General features: G+C 40.4%; 1 pseudogene; it reads right to left on the bottom strand.

Annotated features, from left to right (window-relative positions):
- Positions 1 to 442: 442 nt before the first annotated feature.
- Positions 443 to 3,122, bottom strand: LOC100896100 (WW domain-binding protein 11 pseudogene; annotated as a pseudogene).
- Positions 3,123 to 21,391: the final 18,269 nt, after the last annotated feature.

The following is a 21,391-nucleotide window of genomic DNA, read 5'->3' as shown; positions in this document are numbered from 1 at the left end:
AAAATATTACAAAATATTTACAGGAAAATATTAAAAAACAACTCGAACACAAAAAGTAAGATGAAATAAACTGGCTTTTGAGAAATCTCTGCTCCAGTGCCCACAGCACACAAGAAGAGAGTCAAAACAAATAAGCAAAACTAAGATTCCCCTAATCACAAACTTCCAAAGAATGGGAGAAGGGGAAGAAAAAGGAGTCAAATGTTGGTGTGAAAGGGAATGCATGTTAGCAGCACTGCTTCAATAACCAATCAATTCTGAATGAAATACCCTATTTTATGTGCAGCAAATTATCAACAAGGCTAAATTTTAGGATATTCCTTGAACTGAAATTAGAAAATACCCTGACAATGGAAGCAGCTCTTTCATCTAAGTTTAATAAGAGCCTCTTTCTCCATGGGCCACTGTTGTGAACAGAAGCCTATTCTGGCATAAAAAGCTGTCACAGTAGCCCTTCCATCTATTTCATGAAAGCCTCATATACATCATCCTTAATTTGTACTGTGACAGGAACAGAAGGACCAGATCTAACATACTCTTAGTTCATTGGGCACAAATTGAGTAATCTCTGCCTTGGGAACAGTTATCTGTGGTTTGGCACTGATGTTTGCTGTGGTTTTCTTCTCAATGGTGACTGCACTCATATTATCTGCCTTGGGTTGCTGAATCAAGTTGGGGTGCACTTAAAACCCCAAGGTTTGACAAGGGAGCTGGTATGAAAAACCCAGGGAGGCAGGTCCAAGGGGAGGCACCAAAGGTGGGTGCATCATGCCAGGACAAGGTGGGGGAATACCTGGAGGTGCAGGCGGAGGTAACTTTGGTGGGGGTCCCCAAGGAGAGGGACCAGCAGGACATGGGGGAGGGCCAGCGTGGTGGTCCTGGAGGTAAAAGTCAGGGTAAAGGCCCTTGGAGTCCTGACATTCTAGGTGGTCTCAGAAATGGAGGAGCTCCTGGAGGTGGTCCATGGGGAAAGCCCATAGGTGGCCCAGGAGGCCATAATAGTGAAGCAAGTGGTAATCCAAGAGATAGTGGTCCTCGCATGGGACATTCTTGTATCTGAGAAGGAGAAACGGACTGTGGGGGAGCCTGCTGCTGTGAAAAAGCAGTGGATGTGCCATCAGAATGAGATTCCTCTTTATGCTGTTTTTGTAATTGCTTTTCTGCTTCAGAGTCATCAGAATCATCTTCATCATTGTCCTCCGAAAATTCCTCTACTTTCTGTCCCTCCTCAGAGACTTCTCGACCTGCTATATGAAGCAGGTTCTTCATGGCTTGAAGAAGAGTCAGGTCCTTCATGTTTGTCTTTTTCTTCCTTGATTTTCCAGGCATATCTGCAAACCATACACTCAGACCTAACTTCTTTTCCTCACTGTTGCCTCTTTCACCATCATCATGGTGCACACCTTCTCCATCTGATCTGTCGATGTCACTGTCATCAGTACTGTCATCATGCTTATCTTTATCCATGTCCTCAGGGTAGCCATCAACTGGTGCTAAAAACATCATCATCATGACCTCACTGAGCAAGTTCAAGACTATGCAACGTGTCTTCATCTCACCTACGAGGGGGAAGATCTAGGGCAAAACCCACTTTACAGTCATACATCTGCACAACTTGAGGAGGAGGTAGACCACGAGGAGGGCCAAGAGGTTTTCTGCCAGTGGCAAATGTGAGCACCATGTCCCAAGAAGAAGAAGGTTAGAAACTGCCCAAGTTGGAGGCCCATAGGCTGAGGTTTTCTTTAAGGATGGAGGGTGGCTGGGCGAATGTCCTGGATCAAAATGTTGGAAGGAGCATGCGGCACATCTGGCAAAGGAATACTCTCCACTTCCACGTGCTGAGCATTCTTGACAGCATCAAAATATTGGTTAAGTTGAGCCCTCTTCTGTTCATAATCTACTCTAGCTTTCTCAATTTTTTGTAAATATCTGGATTATCTTTTATATAGTCATAGAATATGTTCAAAAGTTTCACGCAGCTTTTTACACTTGTCTTTCAGTAGTTTCTCATTTAATTGTGGCTGTTGGACTGGGGTAAACTCCATTTCGTCCCATTTCTCCATGTCTCAAATAATCTGTCTGGGATCCCTCATCTTTAAAACTGCAGCTTGTATCATTATGAGCTGTTTTTGTACTTCTTCAATTCTCTCTTTCAGTCTTCCTTTCAGGCGTGGTCTGTGGGGTTCATAAATTTTCCATTCTTGGTGGATGACGTAGATCTCATTCTCATGTTGACAATTTGTATAGTTTACTTGTTCATCAAAAAAAAAGAAAAGCAAAACACTCCTGCTGTTCTCCCAGGACTGCAAGAAGTAGGGAAGGGGCAATTCCTGACCTCTTTCACTTGGTAGGGCTTTCAACTCCGCCTCCCTGTCAACCCCTCAGGCACTGCCATCTTGAAACCTTGTGTCTTCAATCCTTATGTCATTTCCCATTTCTCTGTCCCACTGTCTCTCCAATTTTTATATTTTCAATAGAGATAGGTTCTTGCCATTTTGGCCAGGCTGGTTTCAAATTACTGGCCTCAAGTGATCTGCCCACCTTGGCCTCCCGAAATGCTAACATTACAGGTGTGAGCCACTGCTTCCGGCTGGACATAAATTTTTTAATAAATGGGGCAACTGAATATGGTTTTATAAGTCTGCAATGAGTTCAGTGAGCGCACAAAACCTTAATTCTACCCAAAGATGTGGTGTCATAAAGAACCTAACTATATTAGTCTGTCCTAACGAGAGAGAGAGTACACTCAAAGGCTACGTGACAAGTGTTTACTGGAAGGACTATTTACAGAGACAGGGGATGGTTAAAGGAACTCACAGGGATGGTGAAGGGCCCAAGAATGAACAGAAATGGGAAGAAGTTAACACCCCCAGGCTGAAAGTGTGTCAAGTGAAAGCTGTAACCATGGGAGCTGTGGTGTTGGTCAGAGGAGCAAAGCCACTGCCAAACCACAGTCCAGCAGGGATGAAAGTGTGGGGAGGTGGAGGCCAAGTGATTCAGTTGGATGGGGAGGGCATTTAAGGGAGATAGCACTGCAAAAACAAAAATACAGAGGTGTGGGAGAAAACCATGTCACACTGGTGGAATTGGAATGCAGGGTGAAGTAGAAGTCAGATCATGGAGGGCCTACTATATCACACCAAGGCATCTGACCATATCCTATATAACCAGTAAGAGCCTGTGCCCCATAAATGACTAAATGAATCTACTGCTAATTAAGTCCCTGTGTTTGAGAAAGCATTTTGAGTATTTTGTGTCTGTTTCCCAGTTTAAGACTTTTCTGAACCAAGGCTGCTAATACAAATCACATATGTTATGGAGGATACTCTGCCATTCCTAATTATTTTAGGGTAATGTATTTAGTTATACACTAAATTAATGCTAATTGAAGTTGGAAGAGGTTCAGAAAGCAATTAAATATTATTTGGAATTGAACAGTGGAGTAGGGTATGTTGCTCTCGCAATACAGAATTCATGCTGATTGATTGCACTGGGCTAAATTGACATTTTCCCCCTGAATTCCAGCAAGCAATCCAGTCTTCCTCACTTTTATCCAAATCACATGAAAACAAGAGAAAAGATGCTAATACAAGTATATTTGCTCTTGTATTATGTATTTGGAAAAAAAGCCAAAATGAGCTATGGTGAAGCCTACAAACTCCAAGTCACAACACAAATCATCTGTTCTGCTTCTTTCTTACTCTTGCGCATGGAAGTACAAGAGAGGTACTCAGAATCTTGTTCAAGAGAAAATGAAAAAATTGTTATTAAAAAGAGCTCTTAGACACTGTATCTATTGCTTTTTTGGTTCTATTTATGTCATTTGTATAAAAAGAGATAGAAAAGATACACTAATTTTCTTTGTATCCAAACACACATATTATAATTTGCAGCACTTTTTTTTATACAAAAAGTAGATATTTATTTTGCAGCAGATATCAGTCTGGGGCCACAGAGCAGCATGGCTCATACTAACCAATTATAAGAATTAAACCCTCAATTGTAGCTCTATTGGCACTATAACCTTAACTAAAAATTAACCTATTTGTAGAATTTTTTCTGTATGTATATTAGGTTTTATAGAATAAAAGAGTATCAAATTATACTGGCTACCTAACTTTATTTTGGCCTAAGTCAGTTATTGCTCTCTATCCAGTTTCAGGGTATTAAAAGCAGCAGACTAGCTTAACTCATAGACAATACATGATGATATGCACAGTTTTATTTGCTTAACTTGTATACATTCTGGATTTTGATCAGACTAATTTTTAATTAATTTGTTGCATCTTAAAATAACTGTGGGCTTAAAACCCCAATCTGATAATTTATTTGCTCACATATTTCTTGAGAGTTTAGCTGGAATAAGAGGAATAATAAAGCCACTACAAGTCTCTAGTGTATCATGACAGTTCAGAAATTCAAAAAAGGATCTGCTCCCGTCTCACAAGGGAGACTTTCTACAGGGGAAAGAAGTAAGGATTAAAATTCAGAGGAAATGATGACATCCAAGGGAAGAAGGGAAGATTTTACTCCAAAAGGAGAATGATTTAGACAAGCTACTCTGAAGCACAAGAAATAAACAGATCATTGGGAGGCCGAGGCGGGTGGATCATGAGGTCAAGAGATCGAGACCATCCTAGTCAACATGGTGAAACCCCGTCTCTACTAAAAATACAAAAAATTAGCTGGGCATAGTGGTGCGTGCCTGTAATCCCAGCCTGAACCCAGGAGGTGGAGGTTGCGGTGAGCCGAGATCGCGCCTTTGCACTCCAGCCTGGGTAACAAGAGCGAAACTCCGTCAAAAAAAAAAGAAAGAAAGAAAGAAAGAAAGAAAGAAAGAAAGAAAGAAAGAAAGAAAGAAAGAAAGAAAGAAAGAAAGAGAGAGAGAGAGAGAGAGAGAGAGAGAGAGAGAGAGAGAGAGAGAAAGAAAGAAAGAAAGAAAGAAAGAAAGAAGGAAAGAAAGAAAGAAAGAAAGAAAGAGATCATAGACATAAGAACTCTAGCTCATGTTTTAATAAGCAAAAAGAGAATCTCTTCTGGGGGGCTGTATATCATTCAGTGTTGCTGGAAGGCAGAGTGTGTAGGAGGAAATGGTGTCAGGTAGCTGGAGAGTGCACCTTAAATCGACAGCCATGTCAGAAATGTAAACATCCTTCTGTAGGTGACAGAGAGCCATTAGGAATTTTAGGAAAAGGAAGGTGTACTAAAATTTGCCTTTCAGAAATATCACTTATGGAGGCACCACTGAAGGAGATGAGCCAAGAAGCATTTTAGTAAATGGGTATAATTCAAGGCAGGTTTAACGAAAGAACTATTTACACAGTCGTGGGTAGGGTGCAGAAAAAGATAAAGGATAGCAGAGAACCCAGGGACTAGGAGCTGTTACTACCCCTAGGCCTGAAGAATGAAGGGAGCAAGCAGTTACTGTAAATCCAAAGGGGAGTACTGTGGGAAAGAGATCACCTTGGGAGGAACCATGACCTTGGGCAAGGGTCACAGCCAACTTAAGGCAAACCTACAGGGAGAAAGCTAAAAAAATATACACCCTCACCTCAAACCCTTCCCTCTCACTAATCTCCTACTTGGTCTCTTCATTGGCCAAACCCAATGAGAAAACATAAAGCAAGAAGGATTTTTGATATAGTTCATACAGAACTGCCTCCTGGAGCAGAGAAGGGTGGAAAAACATGGCAAGAGGATCTAGAAGAACAAATGGAAGCTATATAGCACAGTCCCATTTTCTGCCTGTCCACATCCCCTCTTCTTCTCCATTCCTTTGAAAACTTTATGTCCCAAGCCACAGTACACATGAAGTCCCATTATCTATGAAATTACAGCAGATTTGCATGTTTATGCCATGTAATTGCAAAAGCAGTTGGAATAGAACAGCAGAGTAGGATATGTTGTTCTCTCAAAACAAAATTCATGTTGCATTATTGCACTGGGCTAAATTGGCATTTAGCAATTACATGGCATAAGCATAACTGCTACTGGGGTGTGTGTGTGGTCTTAGGTTAGTCATCAGAACAGCCTCTCTCCTCTACCCATTCCATGTTCCCCTTACTCTGTGCCAGCACATCTGGATGGGCTTCTTTACCTGGTAGCAACCCCAAACTTCATTTATGTACATGAGTCTTCGGTGGTCTTGTCTTTATTAAATTGTCTCAGTTTCCTAGCAATAAAACCTTTAGAAAGGAATACTAAACAAAAAGGAGTGCATGCCCCACCCTCCAAGAAATAGCCTTCTGAGCTCCATGGTCCTCCTTTTCCCATGGTGTAGCAGCAACCCAATTTCCCCAATAATCAGTTATCTAGGCAGCACAATCACTAGGGAGTTTGGCTCCAAGTCAAAACCCTATGTGTAATCTTTCAGACCCTATCAGAGGCAATTTCAAAGGCTGGGGAAGTAGGAGGGTGGGTGCTAGCATGGGGCGGGGGAGGATACCTATTTTTCCCACACCAGACTCAGTGCACAGCTAGTACATTGCCATCTCTGCAGAAAGTTGCAGGCAAGAATTCAGGCCCCTGGGTCAGCCATGCTTTTGTGCATATCTGTATTCTTGCCGTGGCACCTCCATTTGGAAGTCTTTTTATTGAGACAGGCCTCCAGTGAGACATTGTTCAGATGCTTCTGACAAAGCCTCTGAGGGACCCTGAACACTGTTTTCAGGCTGACTCAAGATTCTATACTTTTCTACCACTAGTCCTTCTACCTCTCCTCCTCACCAGTCCCAGAGACCAGAAAACAGCAGGAACTTTTTATCTGGAGCTCCTACAGCATGAGACAATCTCCTAATCGGCACAGAGGCATCAGACCCTTGCCCGATGCCATTTCATAAGGGGTAAATGGGACACTGGAGATCTGTCGCCCTTTTCTGTTTAGCCTCTTGTTTATACCGTCAAAGTAAGTGAATAAAAGCCTGAAATGTTACTTTCAGTATGGCTCACGATCTTAACTGAACACCTTGACACCTGGCTGCTTGCTCTCTCTGAAAAATAATGATCTCCTTCCCTAACAATTCCATCGCAGGAGTAAGCTAAAGTTATCTGGGAACAATCCCTGCTTCCAATTTATCCCCCAGCCTCTACCAAGAGAGTAACCTAAAAACAATGCCAGATCCTGGGTAGAATGGGAGGTCTAAGTCCCACTATTGTACTCCCATTTATTTCACCAGTCTGGCCCTCAGAAAACCTGAATAGGTCAGATGGCAGTGGACAACCACGAGTGTAACCAAGGACAAACTCCATTCTCAGCTTCTGGTATTGAATGCACTATTGAATGCCCAGGAGAAAGAAGCATCAGAAGCAATTCAGATTTAATTGAGATGGACAACAGATTACATCTGCAATCTTGTCCTTCAACTGTCCTGCCCTTTATCATGATATGAGCAAATGAAACTGGGTCATCTGAACATTTCAGAGAACATCACATTTGTCTGTTATATTGTTGATATCATGTTAATCAGACCAGATGAGTAAGAAGCAAGAAGTACTCTGGATGGTCTGAAAAGACCCAGGTATTCCAGAGGGAGGGATATCAGTTCTATAAAAATTTAAAGGACACCATAACAGTGACTTTTTCAGGAGTCCACTAGTCTGGGGCATGCCAGGACATTACCTCCAAGGTAAGGGGGAAATTATTGCACTTGACACCTTCTAACACTATGAAGCATAGCATGTGGTAGGCCTCTTCATGTTTTAGAGGCAACATACTACACTAGGGAATAATGTTCCAATCCATTTGTCATGTGATCCAGAAGGCTGACGGTTTTGAGAGAGACCCAGATTGTTCTAGTGGAACTATAGTACAATTATTATCCAGGCTGTAGTACAAATAACCTTGTTGCTTATGCCAAATGACAAGGTATACTCCATTACACTAGACATATAAATGACAGATCAAGAAATCAGGAGGACTACTTAGCAAGCTCCAATAGGAAGTTGCAATAGGGACCTCCTAGAGTTCTGAATTAAGATCATGCATGTGCAGCTTAGAACTGGCCTCCATGCTAAAAGCAACTGCTGGCATATTATCAGGTTTGGTTGCAAACCAAGCTATGACCACTACAGTCACTAAGGAGGTGGCCATTGTGAATTGGGTGCTGTCAGACCCACCAGCTCATAAAACAGAGAAGGCCCATGAGAAATCTGTCATACAATAGAAATAATGCATTTTATATCAAGCTCAGGCAGATCTAAGGAGCAGAAGTAAGCTGCACAAATAGGCAGCCCAGAACCACATGTAACCCATGACTATTGCATATACACTTTGCCTTCAGTTTACTCCTATGGCCTTATCAGCGTTCTCTATGACCAGTTGATCAAGGAAGAAAAACCCAGGGTTGTTGTGTAGATGGGATGGCTCAATATTTTGGTAGGAACCAAAAACGGATTCTATTCCACCATAGCACCCTGGGGAGGTGGGGATCCTAAACAGTGATAAGGGAAAAGCCTTCTGGTGAGCAGTGCTTTTGGTGGAGGGAGAAGGAACCAAAATAAGAATATGTATGGACTCAGTGGCAGTGCTGAATAGTTTGGCCAGTTGGTCAGGGACTGAAAGAAGCAAGATTGAAGGACTGAAGATGAAGAGATCTGGGGGAAGAAATATGGGGATAGACCCATGGTGGGGGGGGAGTACAAAGGGAAAGGATCTTTGTATCACACATCAATGTCCACCAGTCTCCACTGAAGGTGAGGCACAAGACAACTAAGTGGAAAGGAAGAGTCAGCCAGTAGATGTCAGCTGGCTCCAACCTCAGACTCACCTATGTTTGTACACTGGATAAGTAGTTGTAGCCACAGTGGCCCAAAATTTTTTTTTAAAATGCTATGCAGGCACCTATTAAGTTGGACTTCTTCTTTCCAAGGCTGATCTAGATACTTCTACTGCTGTGTATATTGTGTGGCCTGCTGTCAATAGAGGCAGTGCTGAGACCCCACTTCGGTATATCCCTCAGGGAACCCAATTAGTCCAGTGATGGCAAGTTATTGGACCCCTTCCACACTGGAAACACTGACAGGGATTGACATGCTTTCCAGGCATGGGTTTGACTTTGTTGCCTATGATGCTTTGACTGGTACCTATATGAGGGCTCCAGAGTGTCAGGTTTTCTAACATGTATTCCTGCTTCACATCACTTTGTACCAAGGAACACTGTTTGGCAAAGGCAGTAGGTCAGTGAGCTCATGACCATGGACTCCATTGATCTTATCATAGGCATCATTATCCAGGGCCTGGCAGCTTGATATAGCATTACAGTGGACTCTTAAAGGTGAAACTAAGGCACCATTTTAGAGATGACATTCCATTGATGATGAGTTTCTGTTCTTCAGGATGCAGTACATACCTTAAACCAATGCTGAAATATAATGCTTATCCCCAGTAGGATATGTTGGTCAGAGAATCAGGGATTAAAAACAGCAGTGTCCCTTTCTACTGCTACTCCTCATAACCCACTTGGAGAATGTGTGCTTCTTATCTCTGCAAGGCTCTGTGAGTTCAGAGGCCCTCATTCTTTGGGTACACATTAAGAGTCTCACTACATTGAAATCTACAGCTGGCATCTGGTAACTTTGGGATCTTTGTGCCAGTAGGGCAGTAGGCACCAAAGGAGTTAACATAGTGGAAGGGATGATTGACTCTAATCACTATAAAAATATGAAGTTACTACTAAATAGTTTTGGCATAGAGAAACATGTTTGTCACTCAAGTGGTCCCCTGTGGCATCTCTTGCTATTCTCTTGCCAATTTTAACTACTAATGGGCAGTTTTGGTAACCACAGTTTGTTAATGTCTGCACCACTCTGCAAGTGGTAATAGCCAAACAACTTTGAGGATGGTTAGACAGTCAGTAAGCCTATGCATAGCCACTATTCCTGTCACCATAGCCTATTAAGCATGTACTTAGGTGTCTAGAGAAAAAGAGTAACTGACAATGACCAAATAAGTCATCTTGTCCATCTGATTATTGAGAGGATCTTACAATATGAATGGTCTCTGATGGGTATTTACATGGGACACAAATATCTTCATGTTCGGTTCATTCCAAGAAGCCCATCCACATCCCTCTCTCCCCTTCCACATTGTGATCAATATTCCAGTAGTGTCCTTCCCAAATTCCTGAGTGTAAAAAACTATTATCAACTGCTCTTGAGTGAATGTAGATCTACTTCTGAGGCCATTTCTCCCCATATACAAAGTGGACAACTGTATGTACAGCTCGTGGTTGAGCCCACCAGCAGTGGGATCATGGTATAGCAGTCATCCCTGTTTTCCTATTGCTAGCACACCAGACAGATCCATCCATAAACAAAGCCTACATCTTTTTCTCTTCAGTTAACTCAACATAGAGAGGGTTGAAGGCAAAGCAGTAGGATCAGGAGCCAGAGGGGAGTTGGAACCACTGGCTCTTCTACGGCAGTTTGTTGTACCTTCTGGACCTACACAGGTATGGCTTCATATATACCAGGGATTGACGAACCACAGCCCATAAACCAAATCCAACCTGCCACCTGTTTTGTAGCTTGCATTGTTTGCAAGCTAAGAATGGGCTTTACATTTTTAAATGACTAGAAAAAATCAAAATAAGAGTAATATTTTGTAATACATAAAATTACCTGAAATTCAAATTTCAGTGTCAATAAATAAAGTTTTATTGGAACACTGCTATATCCATTCATTTTCATCTTGTTTATGGCACTTTTGTGCCATAGCAGGAGAGTTAAATACTTGCAACAAGAACCATATGGCCCACAAAGCCTAAAATATTTACTATCCGCTCTTTGATAGATACAATTTGCTGACCCCTGATATATACTACTTCCATTTTATAATGCAATGTGTTGTGCACATCCAATTTCATGGGTCAGTTGAATCAGAAACCAGAAGTTTGGCAATTTGGATACCCTATGGTCAAGAATTCAATCTTTTCCAAGACTGGCACAGTCAGGATCTTTTTTCTAATGAATAGCTGTTGGCAGAATAGAACATAGCCTTATTCCAAAATTCGAGGGTGTCTGTCTTGTGATTCTTCTACTGGGGCTTGCCAGATGCTCTGCATAGCATTTCTGTCTGCCACTGACAGAGCAGACCATTGGTTTGGCTTGGTCACAGGGTCCATGTGGCAAGACTGCCTGAACTGCAGCCTGAACTGTCAAAGAGTTCTTTCTTAATTCAGGTTCCAGTCAAAACCATTAACTTATGAAGGTACCCAGTCAGCAGGTTGGTGCAACATGCCTAACTGTGGCAGATTTGCCTCAATAATCCAAAGAGGATCATAAAGCATTCTGAGTGGTATAAGGTACAGTAACTTCTCTCCTAGTTTAGATTGATATCCCAATATGACTTAGACCACTGGTCCTCCATAAACCTCAATATTGTAGGCTCTTGGACTTTCACCAGTTTTCCCTCTCACCCTTGGGCAAGCATCTACCATACTCTTTCCACAGATGTGGATCTCTATGGTCACCCGAGATCAGGAGTTCAAGAGCAGCCTGGCCAACATGATGAAACCCCATCTCTACCAAAAATATAAAAATTAGCTGGGCATGGTGGCAGGTGCCTGTAATCCCAGGAGATTAGTGAGGCAGGAGAACTGCTTGAACCTCGGAGGTGCAAGTTGTCGTGAGCCAAGATGGTGCCACTGCACTCCAGCCTGGGCAACAAGAGTGAAACTCTGTCTAAAAAAAAAAAAAGAAAAGAAGGTATTTTTATGCCAGGGGCCAGTCGTTCCATCGATTTGAGCTAGTAAAGACACTACATCTGGAAGCTCAGCTCTGCTAGCTATTACCATGTGTAGCAGTCAGGGTTTTTCAAAGAATATGAATATTTATACTTGTATCATCATGGCAGAGAGAAGGTAAGACTAGATTGCAGTTCTGACTCAGATGGACAGAGCAGCGTGCAGAGGCTTACATCATGAATTTTAGCTCCAGAAAGACTGTAGGAATAAATCAAGAATCCTGAGAGGACCCACAGACCCTCTGAACAAAGTGGATTACTCCTTCAGAACCCAGGAGACACCCCAAATACTGTGAGTGCCCATACTGCAGAAGTGAGAAAGGGAGTTCCTCCACCCCTGAACACACATCCCCACTGGGGAAACTGAAGGTCTAGTTTGCGAGAGAAGATTCTGACCTTACCTGGAGCTCAGTCAATTTAAAGAACTGAGTGAAATACATAAGTTGAGGTAGCAGTGGGAAAGGACCTGAGAGCTCGCTGAGTCCCCAAGCAAGCCATTCCTGCCTGAAATAACAGGGATCCTTCAGGAGGGCTGCCAGCAGCTCAGAGAAAATGTCATGGGGAGGACATCTCCAGCTGAACTTTGTAACAATTTGAACTGGTTGAGAAGCCTCCTGGCCAGAACTCAGGGGAGGGCGAGTCTGGTGTGCAGACTTCACAGGCAGGGGAAGAACTAAAGCCCTTTTCTTTTGCATCTAGGAGCTGGGTAGCCAAGTGCAAGTTCTCAGCCCTGTTTGCCCACTGCCTGGAAACAGACTCGGTGCTGTTGGTGGGGGCATGGTGGAAGTGAGACCAGCCCTTCAAATTGCATGGGAGCTGGGTAAGGCCTGTGACTGCTACTTTCCTCTATTTCCCTGATAACCTGCGTGACTCACCAGAGGCAGCCATAATCCTCCTAGATACACAACTCTATTGACCTGGGAACCTCAACGCCGTCCCCCACAGCAGGCACACCAAGACCCGCCCAAGGAGAGTCTGAGCTCAGACGTGCCTAGCCTCTCCCCAACCTGATGGTCCTTCTTTACCCACCCTGGTAGCTGAAGACAAAGGGCATATAATCTTGGGAGTTTTAGGGCCCCACCCACTCCCAGTTCCTCTCCATACTACCACAGCTGATGCTCTCTGGAAAGCTCCACTTCCCAGCAGAAGGCCAACCAGCACAAAAATAGACCAATAAGCCACCAAAGCTAAGAAGCTTCAGAGAGTCCATTTCACACCCCTGCCACCTCCACTGGAACAGGTGCTGGTATCTACAGCTGAGAAACTCGTAGATGGTTCACATCACAGGATTCTGTGCAGACAAGCCCCAGTACCAACCTGAAGCTTGGTATATTTGCTGGGTAGCTAGACCCAGAAGAGTGATAACAGTCTCTGCAGCTTGACTCTCAGGAAGCCATATCCATAGGAAAGGAGGGAGAGTACTACTCAAGGGAACACCCCATGGGACAAAAGAATCTGAACAGCCTTCAGTCCTAGATCTTCCCTCTGACAGAGTCTACCCAAATGAGAAGGAACCAGAAAACCAACTCTGGTAATATGACAAAACAAGATTCTTTAACACCCCCAAAAATCACACTACCTCACCAGCAATGAATCCAAACCAAGAAGAAATCCCTGATTTACCTGAAAAAAAAGTTCAGGAGGTTAATTATTAAGCTAACCAGGGAGCACCAGAGAAAGACAAAGCCCAATGCAAGGAAATCCAAAAAAAGTATACAAGAAATGAAGGGATAAATATTCAAGGAAATAGATAGCATAAATTTTTTAAAAATCAAGACTTCAGGAAATATTGGACACACTTATTTTAATAAAAATGCTCTGGAAAGTCTCAGCAGTGGAAAAGAAAGAAATTCAGAGCTCGAAGACAAGATCTTCAAATTAACCCAACCAACAAAGACAAAGAAAAAAGATAAGAAAATATGAACAAAGCCCTCAAGAAGTCTGGGGTTATGTTAAATACCAAACCTAAGAATAATCAGTGTTCCTGAGGAAGAAGAGAAATCTAAAAGTTTGGAAAACATATTTGGGGAAATAATAGAAGAAAACCTTCCCACCCTTACTAGAGACTTAGACATCCAAACACAACAAGCACAAAGAACACCTGAAAAATTCATCACAAAAAGAGCATCACCTAGGCACATTGCCATCAGGTTGTCTAAAGTTAAGACGAAGGAAAGAATCTTAAGAGCTGTGAGAGTAAATATAAGGTAACCAATAAAGGAAAAAAAAAAAGATATCAGATTAACAGCAGATCTCTTAGCAGAAACCCTACAAGCTAGAAGGGATTATGATCTTATCTTCAGCCTCCTTAAATAAAACAATTATCTGCCAAGAATTTTTTATCTAATGAAACTAAGCATCATACATGAAGGAAAGACACAGTCTTTTTCAAACAGACGCTGAGAGTATTTGCCACTACCAAGCCACCATTATAAGAACTGCTAAAAGGAGCTCTAAATCTTGAAAAAGAATCCTGGAAACACATCAAAACAGAACTTCTTTAAAGCATAAATCTCACAGGAACCTATAAAAAATACATAATTTAAAAAACAAAACAAAAATAAAAGAAAACAAGGTATACAGGCAACAAATAGCACAATGAACAGAATGATACCCTCACATCTCAATATTAACACTGAATGTAAATGGCCTAAATGCTCCACTTAAAATATATAGAACTGCAGAATGCATAAGAATTCACCAACTAACTATCTTCTGCCTTCATGAGACTTACCTAACACATAAGGACTCACATAAACTTAAAGTAAAAGGATAGAAAAGGACATTTCATGCAAATGGATACCAAAAGTGAGCGGGGATAGCTATTCTAATTTTGAACAAAAACTTTAAAGCAACAGCAGTTAAAAATGACAAAGAGGGATGTTCTTTAATGGTAAAAGGCCTTGTCCAACAGGAAAATATCACAATCCTAACCATATATCCACCTAACACTGTAGCTCCCAAATTTATAAAACAATTACTAATAGACCTAAGAAATGAGATAGACAGCAACACAATAATAGTGGGGACTTCAGTACTCCACTAATAGCACTAGACCAGTCATCAAGATAGAAAGTCAACAAGAAACAATGGATTTAAACTATATGTTAGAACAAGTGGACTCAACAGATATATACAAAACATTCCATCCAACAATTGCAGAATACACATTCTATTCAACAGTGCATGGAACTTTCTCCAAGATAGATCATATGATAGGCCATAAAATGAGCCTCAATAAATTCAAGAAAATTGAAATTATATCAAGCACTTTCTTAGGCCACAGTGGAATAAAACTGGAAATCAACTCCAAAAGAAACCTTTAAAACCATGCAAATACATGGAAATTAAATAACCTGCTCCTGAATGATCATGGTGCCAAAAAAAAATGAAGATGGAAATTAAAATTTTTCAAACAGGGCTGGGCCCAGTGGCTCATGTGTGTAATCGCAGCACTTTGGAGGTTGAGGTGGGTAGATTACCTGAGGTCAGGAGTTAAGAATCAGCCTAGTCAACATGGTGAAACCCCGTCTCTACTAAAAATACAAAAATTAGCCAGATGTGGTGGTGGGTACCTGTATTCCCAGCTACTTGAGAGGGTGAGGCAGAAATGCTTGAACCCAGGAGGCAGAGACTGTAGTGAGCAAAGATAGTGCCATGCTCTCTAGCCTGGGCAACAAGAGCAAAACTCCATCTTGGAAAAAAAATTATTTGAACTGAATGACAGTAGTGACACAGCCTATCAAAAGTTCTGGGATATAGCAAAGGCAGTGCTAAGAGGAATGTTCATAGTCCTAAATGCCTACATCAAAAAGACTGAAAGAGCACACATTGACATTGTAAGGTCACACATCAAGGAACCAGAAAAACAAGGACAAACCAAACTCAAACCCAGCAGAAGAAAGGAAAAAAATAAGATTGGAGCAGAACTAAAGGAAATTGAAACAACAACAAAAAAATACAAAAGATAAATAAAACAAAAAACTGGTTCTTAGAAAGATATATAAAATTGATCAGCCATTAGGAAGATTAACCAAGAAAAGAAAACAGAAAATCCAAATAACCTCAATAAGAAATGAAAGGGAAAATAATATAACTGACACCACAGAAATACGAAAGATCATTCAAGGCTACTATGAACATCTTTATGCACATAAACTTGAAAACCTAGAAGAGATGGATAAATTCCTGGAAAAATACAAACCTCCTAGCTTAAATCAGGAAGAATTAGATACCCTAAACAGACCAATAACAAGTAGCAAGATTGTAATAGTAATTTTAAAATTACCAACAAAGAAAAGTCCAGGGCCAGAGAGTTTCACAGCAGAATTCTGCCAAACATTCAAAGAATTGATACAAATCCTATTGACACTATTTCACAAGATAAAGAGGGAATACTCCCTAATTCATTCTGTGAAGCCAGCATCACCCTAATACCAAAATCAGGAAAGGACATAACCAAAAAAGAAAACTACAGACCAATATCCCTGATGAACATAAATGCTAAAATCTTTAACAAAATACTAGCTAACTGAATCCAACAACACATCCAAAAGATAATCCACCATGATCAAGTGGGTTTTATACCAGGAATGCAAGGATGGTTTAACATACACAAGTCAGTAAATGTGATATGCCACATAAACAGAATTAGAAACAAAAATCACATGATCATCTCAATAGATGTAGAAAAAGCATTCAACAAAATTCAACATCCCTTTACCATTAAACCTCTCAGCAAAATCAGCATACAAGACAGATACGTCAATGTAATAAAACCCATCTACGACAAACAGCCAACATAATACTGAATGGGGAAAAGTTGAAAGCATCCCTTTGAGAATGGGAACAAAACAAGGATGCCCATTCTTGCCACTTCTCTTCAACATAGTGCTGGAAGTCCTAGCCAGAGCGTTCAGACAAGAGAAAAAAAATAAAGCACATCCAAATCAGTAAAGAGGGAGTCAAACTGTCAGATGATATGATCATTTACCTTGAAAACCCTAAAGACTTCTTCAGAAAGCTCCTAGAACTGGTTAAAGAATTCAGCAAAGTTTCCAGATACAAATCAGTAGCTCTTCTATACACCAACAGTAACCAAGCAGAGAATGAAATCCAGAACTCAACAACTTTAATAACAGCTTCAAAAAATATAAAATAAATAAAATACTTAGGAATATATCATACCAAGGAGGCAAAAGACCTCCACAAGAAAAAATACAAACACTGTTGAAAGGAATCATAGATGACACAAACAAATAGAAACATATCACATGCTCATGGGTGGGTAAATCAATATTGTGAAAATTGACCATACTACCAAAAGCAATCTACAAATTCAATGCAATCCCCATCAAAATACCACCATTATTCTTTACAGAATTAGAAAAAAATTCCAAAATTCATATGAAAGCAAAAAAGAGCCCACATAGCCAAAGCAAGGCTAAGCGAAAAGAACAAATCTGGAAGCATCACACTACTTGATTTCAAACTATACTGTAAGGCCGTAGTCACCAAACAGCATGGCACTGGTATAAAAATAGGCACATAGACCAATGGAATGGAATAGAGTACCCAGAAATAAACCCAAGTACTGACAGCCAAATGATCTTTAACAAAGCAAACAAAAACAGAATTTGGGATAGGGTAACCTTTTCAACAAATGGTGCTGGGATAATTGGCTAGCCAATTGAAGGAGAGTGAAACTAGATCCTCATCTCTCACCTTATACAAAAATCAACTCAAGATGGATTAAGGACTTAAATCTAAGAGCTGAAACTATAAAAATTCGAGAAGATAACATTGGAAAAACCCTTCTAGACATTGGCATAGGCAAGGATTTCATCACCCTGAACCCAAAAGCAAATGCAATTAAATAAATAAATAAATAGTTGGAACACAATTAAACTAAACAGTTCCTGTACAGCAAAAGGAACAGTCAGCAGAGTAAACAGACAACCCTCAGAGTGGGAAAAAAATCTTCACAAGGTATACATCTGAGAAAGGACTAATATTCAGAATCTACAACGAACTCAAACAAATCAGCAGGAAAAAAACAAATGATCTCATCAAAAGTGGGCTAAGGACATGAATAGACAATTCTCAAAAGAAGATATACAAATGGCCAAGAAACATATGAAAAAATGCTCAACATCACAAATGATCAGGGAAATTCAAATCAAAACCACAATGCCATACCACCTTACTCCTGCAATAACACCCATAGTCAAAAAATGAAATAAAAAAACAATAGATATTGGCATGAATGTGGTGATCAGGGAACACTTCCACACTGCTGGTGGAAATGTAAACTAGTACAGCCACTATGAAAACAGTGTGGAGATTCCTTAAAGAACTAAAATTTTGATCCAGCAATCCCATTACTGGGTATTTACCCAGAGAAAAAGAAGTCATTATTTGTAAAAGATACTTGCACACGCATGTTTATAACCGCACAATACACAATTGCAAAATCTTGGAACCAACCCAAATGTCCATCAGTCAATGAGTAGATGAAGAAATTGTGTTATACACACACACACACACACACACACACACACACACAAACACACACGATAGACTACTACTCAACCATGGAAAGAAATAAATTAATGGCATTTGCAGTGACCTGGATGAGATATGAGACTATTATTCTAAGTGAAGTAACTCAGGAATGGAAAACCAAACAGCTTATGTTCTCACTGACATGTGAAGCTAAGCTATGATGATGCAAAGACAGAATGATACAATTGTGACAAACCTGCAGGTTCTACACATGTATCCCAGAACTTAAAGTACAGTAAATACAGAAAAAGAATGAGACAATGGACTTTGGTAACTTGGAAGAGAAAATAGGAGAGGAAAGAGGGATAAAACACTACAAATAGGGTGCAGTGTATACTGCTAGGGTGACAGGTACACCAAAATCTCACAAATCACCACTGAAGAACTTACTCATGTAACCAAACACTACCTGTACCTCAATAACTTATGAATTTTTTTAAAAAAAGAATATAAATATTTAATTAATTTATTTATTCTTTTTTATGTATACACACATAAAGCCAATGAATAATGCTACTTCTAGGTACTCAGAATACACTAAGTCAAAACCTTAGATAAATCGATTGATCTCTCTTGCTCTAGCACTTCTATATATGCTCCCAGGCTTTTGCAGATTAGAAAGCTTCTGTAACTTTTTCAAGATATCCTCCGTGAACAGGCATTTTACCTCTCCTTCCATGTTCTGTTGGGAACTAACTCCCACTGTTGGCTTAGAAGAAATGAGAAAATACTGAGAATAGTTGGCATCAACTTATGAGTTTCAAGGACAGCTTGAGGATCGAAGTTCTAAGAGTCACCCGTGATGCTAATGTGATCATATTCTTTGTTTTGGGTTCCCATTTATTATCCAATATTGCCCTTGCCCTAGGCTTTGTTCTCAATCATATCTGCCATGCAACTATGGAAAAGAGAGACTGCTTTAAGGATGCCATGGTGTATTTCTGGCTTTGCATACATATTCTTAACTGAAAATTTTAACGCTTTTAACTTCTCTTTTTCCTTATGTATGCCCTCTAGGTCCATAAAAGCCAAGTGACTCCGCAATATTGTATAATCCCTATTGTTGCCATAGCAACTATGTGCCACATCATTCACTCTCCTACAGCCCTTGTCTTCCATGGCTCTCCATCCTCTGCTACCACCTGTGTTTGAATCTCATAATGACACCACCATAATGCTATTGATTACCCAAATTGCATTCATCCCTGGAAAAGTATTTATTCCTGCACTCCTCAGATCTATGAGAAACCAATCCCAGAATCCTATTTTAAAGTCTGTTTTCTTGGGTCAATGGAACCAGTTACAGTATTGGTCAAAGTCAAAGCAGGAAACAAGTGGCAAAAAAGAAATCAGGATAACTCTAGAAAAAATTCATAAGGGAATTATTCACAAAAGTGTGGATGAGATAAAAGAAAGCTGCAAGGGTTGGCAACCACAGAACCAGTACAACCTCTAGGCCCAACAGATAGAACCTCTGGGCCCAAAGGGAAGAGAGGAGACACTAGGGACCCAGAAAGAGTCATCTAGCAGGGCTGCCTTGAGGGTGGTAGTGACATTCAGCTAATTTACACAGCAAACCCAAGAGAACCCTGATGCAGGGGAGTTGGGGAGATAAATCCTCTCTTCCCTCCCTTTGATTTTCCATTGTGGTTTTCCATTGGTTCAACCCAGTCAGAGTTAGTAAGGGAGAAAAGAATCCATTGGTGTCATAAATACACTCTTTGAGTAATAAAAATGGCTTCTAAAGGCAGACAGCAGGATAAAGAAAGGTAGAAGGTGCATTCAGAGAGACAAGCGGAAGATACCAAACACAGATCAAATAGAAGTTTATAGGCTGATTGACAGGCCCCCAACTAAACCCTTTCTCAGCCTACAGTAACATTCTTCTCTGTAAAACTGAATACCTCCAGAGGAAAGACCTACAGATAAGGACTCTGGAAATCTCCCAGTAAAAAAGGCAGCTTACTGTCCAATTACCCTACTGCAAACTCATACATATAAAAGACTTGTCCATGTAGAGAGAATGTCAAATCATTTTTAATGCCTTGATCTCAAACATGAAAATACAATAATGAAAGCTTATCATGTGAATGATGCCTGAAACAATCAAACAGAATAAAAAAGAATGAAAGAATACAACAGGGAGCCAAAAAATTGTCTAAATATTATCAATATCCTAAGAGGATTAAGAGGAAAAAATATATTAATGAAATAATAAATGGCTGTAAGAGGCCAGGACAATTTTTTAAAAGTTCAAAATTTGGAGTCTAAATTTAATATTCAGTGGAATATTTTTAAGGTAATATCAAGGAACTATCCAAGAAAGTAGAACTAAAAGACAGACATATGGGCAAGAGAAAAGATAAGAAAATTTAAAAGGAAATCCAGAGAGTGCAAGATGTTGCTGCTAGTTCCTAAAGAAAAAAAATACTGAAGGAAATTATCCAAGAAATAGTATAGTATGAGACAATATCTTAACACTGAAAATACTGAATCTCTAAAGGTGACCCCTATTTTAGCTTAATGATTGTGGAGAAAAAAAAATCATTACCAAGGCACATGACCTCAAAATTTTAAAACATTGTTAATAATGAGTAAATGCTTTCATAAGGTAAAATGTCAAAGTTTCTGAAATTAGTACAGTGTTGTTGAAAGCTAGAAGACATTGGAGCAAGGTCTTGAAAATCAATTGGGAAGGTCTAACAGGCATTTTCAGACATGAAAATAATCCAGTTTATTTCAGGTGCATTGTTCCTGGAGAAGGGATGGACAGAAGATATGCATTTTTAAATGGGACGGGGAGAACTACTACAAGAGATGAAACATGAAATTCGGGGGGTCCAAGTGGCTCCCGCCGGAGGTCATGGCGCTTGCGAAGGCGAGGTCATCAGTTCAAGGCTAACCTGAGCAACCTCATCAGCTCAAACTGATTGGCAAAAAAAAAAAAAAAAAAAACATGAAATTCAAAAAAGAGGGGATTCCAACATTGGACAGCAATAAAATAAAGTCCCAGAACAACAGCAGATGCAGAGAGTAACCTGCCTGGGTTGGAGTTGGAGACCGAAGTTCTCTAGGAGAAACAGCTCA

Source organism: Callithrix jacchus, chromosome 13, assembly GCF_049354715.1.
Source record: "Callithrix jacchus isolate 240 chromosome 13, calJac240_pri, whole genome shotgun sequence".
NCBI classification, from domain to species: Eukaryota; Metazoa; Chordata; class Mammalia; order Primates; family Cebidae; genus Callithrix; species Callithrix jacchus.
This window is presented reverse-complemented; position numbering and strand designations above follow the sequence as displayed.